General features: G+C 43.1%; 1 pseudogene; it reads right to left on the bottom strand.

Annotated features, from left to right (window-relative positions):
* Positions 1 to 3,468: 3,468 nt before the first annotated feature.
* LOC118650815 lies at positions 3,469 to 4,199 on the bottom strand (annotated as a pseudogene).
* Positions 4,200 to 5,076: the final 877 nt, after the last annotated feature.

The raw sequence follows: 5,076 nt of genomic DNA, 5'->3' as shown, positions 1-5,076 counted from the left end.
CGTCGGCCAGGTGCATTTTCTTACAACACCTCACAGCTACCCTATAAGGGAGCCACTGTTACCATCCATCTCCATTGCAGACAGATGCTGGGTAACCAGCCAAATTGCCATGACCAGGACCAGGCAGAGTTTGGCTCTAAACAGCAGGCCCTGCTCACTGACAGCGGGTCCTAGTCAGCTAACCATTCTGCTCACAGCACTGAGGTCCTGAACTCAGTGAGTTAAGAGATTACCCAGGTCTTTGTAGTGGCAAAAGATACAGGAACGGATTCAAATCTAATTATGTGGCTGCCAATCATGCAGGATCCAACCATTGTATGACTCAGATGAAAAGGCTTTTTTTTTTTTTTTCCTAATGTTGCTGCATAAGCACACTCTACTCTGCTTTTTTTTTTGAGACAGAGGCACAGGTGAATATCTGGGAGTTATGCAAAGGAGCCACTTCCAGGGCTCTTCCTTGTGGTCAGTGAGAATTCATCCACCTCTCTCACCCCCAACGTCGCTGTAGTTGTGGTTCTGAACAAGGAGAAGTGACATCTGCAGTGTCACACTGAGTCCTCATCACTAAGGACTCATCATTGAATGCATTTGAATGATGTTTGGCCTAGTTTTCTCTTTAACCAGTTTTATCGCATGCACCTGAAAGCTGAGAAAAATGGATGATTATGTATGGTATCCATGGCAACCTTCACTTAAATAGAATATGAAATTAACCAGGCTACTCTGTGCCTCTGACATCCTAGGTAGATGGAGGTAACCGCAGACAGAATCATGTTGGCACGCTTTTCAAGGCAATTTTGGAAATTCTATGCCTCTGGGATCCAAGCAAGGGTCAGTTTAGTGCCCGGGTAACCCTACTTGAGTAGACAACCTCCACAGAGCCATTCTGAGCCCCTGTTGCTCCACTTCAGAATTGCAGAGATTGGTTGGTTAGCTCTTCTCATTGTTCCCCTGCTCCTGATTTTCCTTAAATTGATCCAGATTTTTTATCCCCCTTCCTCCCAGTTAGTGGCATGACTAATTAGGTGAGAATTAGTTGAAAATATCCTGTTTCTATTTTACTAGGGTTTGTCCTAGATTTAAAAATATATATACATTTCAGTTTTAGGTTTATAGAAAAATTTAGCAGAAACTCCAGAGTTTCAATTGTGCAATTGTGTGGTACATTTGTTTTAATTGATGAACCTATGTTGATACATTATTATTAACTAAAGTCCATAGTTTATGTTAGTGTTAACTATTGGTGCTGTATGTTCCATGAGTTTTGACAAATGCATAAGGATATGTATCCACCACTGCAGTGTCATACAGAATAGTTTCACTGTCATAAAAATCTTCTGTGCTCCACCTAATCACCCCCCTACTCACCCCAAATCCTTGGCAACCACTGATCTTTTTACAGTCTATAGTTTTGTCTTTTCCTGAATGTCATGTAGCTGTAATCAGACAGTATGCAGTCTTTTCAGACTGGCTTCCTTCATTTAATTATATGCAATTAAGTTTTCTCCTTGTCTCTCCATTGCCTTTGATTTTTTTTTTAAACAAACATGTAGACCTATGTTTCTACCAAAATAAAAACTTAATGTCTAGCACCCACCCTGCTTTCCTACCACAAAGCAACACATAGGCTTACTTCTGTTTTCCTTCATATCAGCTACCTCCAACCTAGGTTTTGTTAACATTTGGGTTCCATATAGGTATTACAATTTTGTATATTATATTATGGTTTTCTATTGGAAAACCCTTTTCTTAATATAGGAAGCCTCACCATTCCATTGTCATCAAGGGTTAGTTTTAACTCTATGTGTTACTATTATTTGCCTCCTCACTGTTTCTTAAATGCCACGTCTTCCCTTTAGTAGATTCTTTGACCCAGTTCTAATTTCTAGGGTTCTCTTTGGGGCTGGGTAAGCAGAGGTAGAACAGATGGGACAGGCATTCCCTTGACTGTTGGAGTTCCATTAGAGACGTAGCCAGACCTGTCATTACAGCACTCTGAGGACTGCCCCTGGAAAGTTGGGCTGCCTTGCCTGGCATATTTAGCAAGCATGCATTATGCAACTGCTACATGTGAACTCTGTGCTTCAAGAGAAGCCTGTTTCTGTTCTCACTGGTGTGGATGGAAGTCCAGGGCAGAAGGGGCAGGATGTTGGTAATTGATTTCTGAGACTACTCTCTGAACCAGAAAACAATAGAGAGCAATTCAAGGTAATTAACCAATATTAATCATTCACAACTATTGAGAACGGCAGAGATTCTTCAAAACTCTCTATATTGTTTCATTTAATTCTCATAACAACTCTATGAAGTGGGTACTATTATTCTCGTTAGGAAACTAAAGTACAGAAAAGTCAAGTACCTGCCCAAAGGTCAGAGTTAGTATGTTGTAGAGTATGGAATCCAACTTGAACATTAGTCCCAAGAAACGGGCTAAGGTGGGGGCTTAAAGACAGCTTCTCAGTGAAGAATCTCTCCTGGCCCTAGTCTGCCCTCTGATGCCATTCTTGCTATATCCCCGGGAAAAATACTGCTCCTGTCTCTTCTCTTCTGCTGGCAAAAAGTGAAGATTAGGGCAAATCTATTCAGCATTCCAAATGAACAATGCAATCAATAGAGGCTCTAGGATTAAGGGCCAAAATATGTATTTGGGTCCCACATGAATTTCCTTGCAGTGAACTGCAGTGAAGTCAACACAGGCCTTCAGGCCAGGGGAGTTCAGCTCCTGGCTCTACCCCTTGGTGCTGGGAGGGCCACCTGGACCAAGAGCCTTAACTCTTTGTACCTCTACTTCCAGATCTCCAGCAATACCTCTCTCAGAGGCTCTCCAAGCCTCCAATGACTTCACGGAGGCCTGTCCTTCAGAGCTCAGGGAATGCTTGTTCGATCTGAATCCTTTGCTTCTAAATTCTTTTTTTTTTTTCCCTTCCACACATTTGGTCAGATTTATTTATTCTTTAGCAATTGAATCATTAACAATGAGTTTTTATTCCCAATCTTTAATAACATTGTATTTGTTATATTGAGATTGTTTAGCTCTCTCATGGGGAAAAGAAAACACCCAAACATAAATCTTTATTCTATCCACCTACTAGTCCTGCAGCACAATCCTATATAAGAAAAAGCTAATATGCAAATTGTCCCCTGGACTGGGAGTTTGACTGGGAGTTCAACCAGGAGGTGGGGCTGGCCGGCTAACCGCCCTCGGCCCCTCCTCCCGGCCAGCCCCCGCTCCGGATCGGCCAACCCCACCCCTATCGGTGGTGGGGCCAGCTGGACCCCACCAGGACACGACTTTGTGCACTGGGCCTCTAGTTTTAATATAAAAGATTTACTGACAATTGGATGATTTATATGATGTGGGCAGAGAAATATTAACAGTGATTACAAAGTGGCCAGTCTTATAAGTCAAAAGTGATGATCTTTTTTTATTTTATTTATCTTTATTGATGAAAGTATTGCAGATGGCCCCTAAGAGCTCTGATCTTTGATCCATCCCTCAATCCACTTCAATACCTGGTTGCTATCATCCTCTAGATCTTCTGGTTTATTGCTGGGAAGCTGATACACTATTCATTGTAGGATGCTAATGCTTCTTCATGAAGGATTTTAAAAACTTCACATTGAACAATATCTCTCAGTTTTTTCTTCTTACAACCCCTTGTTTCAAGTCTTTTGTACAATACACTACTATCTGTTTTCAGCACAAAAACGATATGAAACCAGCATTCAGGGAAGAAATCACAACTGTGGTAATCAACAATAACTCCATCACTTGGTTTTCTAACTCATCAACTACTTTTTTTTTTTTTAAATATTTTATTGATTTTTTTACAGAGAGGAAGGGAGAGGGATAGAGAGTTAGAAACATTGATGAGAGAGAAACATCAATCAGCTGCCTTTTGCGCACCCCAACTGGGGATATGCCCGCAACCAAGGTACATGCCCTTGACTGGAATTGAACCTGGACCCTTCAGTCTGCAGGCCGACGCTCTATCCACTGAGCCAAACCGGTTAGGGCATCAACTACTCTATCTTCATCTAAAATGGGATACTCATCCTCGTCATCATAGATGACATATAACTGCCCATCTCCAGCTAAATCACTCACATTAATGTATTTCAGTTCTGATCTTGATGCAGGTTTTTCGGCCAGTGTGGTTTTTGCAACTCCTTGTGAGCAGGATGTTCAAAAGAAACATGGTCCTCAGTGCGATGGCTCTAGAAAACCTGCTTCTGGATTCTTTAATGTGTGAGATCCAGTGCGAGGCAAGGAATACAGGAACCAGAGCCCAAGCATATATAATCTAAACCTACCAGCATATAAACCATCCGGGCAGAGGTTTGTATCTCTTTTGTTCACTGACGGCCATTTGTGAACCTGAGTCTGCCAGGCCCCAGAGTGCTGGCCCTGCTTCAAACACATCCTGGTAGGAGTGCTTATATCGTCTGGATTTTCAAATAAAGTGTCCCTCTGCGAGGAAAGAGGAGAGGACGTGAGCAAAGCTGCGTTTCAATCCTCAGAACCAAATAGGGCCCCTCAAGGGAAATATCCCCAGGCAACACAGTTCTGGGACAGACTTTCACTTCTGTCGCTGGAGTTGCTGCTCGGTCCTCTTTTGGTTACGTCACTGAAAATCTGTCTGTAGTTATTTCCTTATCAGAGATTGAGAGCCTGGGTAGGCACAGCCACAGGCCACAGTGGGCAGATGCGCTGGGCCTGGACTGCCATCGTGGGGTCCCCTGACCCGACTCCTCACTTGGTCAAAGATGAAACTGAGGCCCAGACAGGGCCTGGGGCTTGATCAAGGTCATACAACGAGAAAGTCTCTGAGGTGAGCCTTGAGTTTGCTAATTCCCTGGGCAGGGCTTGTGGTAACTCAACATTGCTTCCATCCAGATGATCCCACTGTGTTTGAATAAGGCAGAAGGGCCCTGCTCTGTTTTGTTCTATTCTTCCCTCTCTTCAAAACCTTTCTGCTCATCCACAAGTATTTACTGAGCACATCTGTGCGCCCAGCACTAGTGAGGCCTGCAAGAGCTACAGAGATTCAGAGACTCAGGCTCTGTCTCCACCAA

Source organism: Myotis myotis, unplaced genomic scaffold, assembly GCF_014108235.1.
Source record: "Myotis myotis isolate mMyoMyo1 unplaced genomic scaffold, mMyoMyo1.p scaffold_m19_p_1, whole genome shotgun sequence".
NCBI lineage: Eukaryota > Metazoa > Chordata > Mammalia > Chiroptera > Vespertilionidae > Myotis > Myotis myotis.
This window is presented reverse-complemented; position numbering and strand designations above follow the sequence as displayed.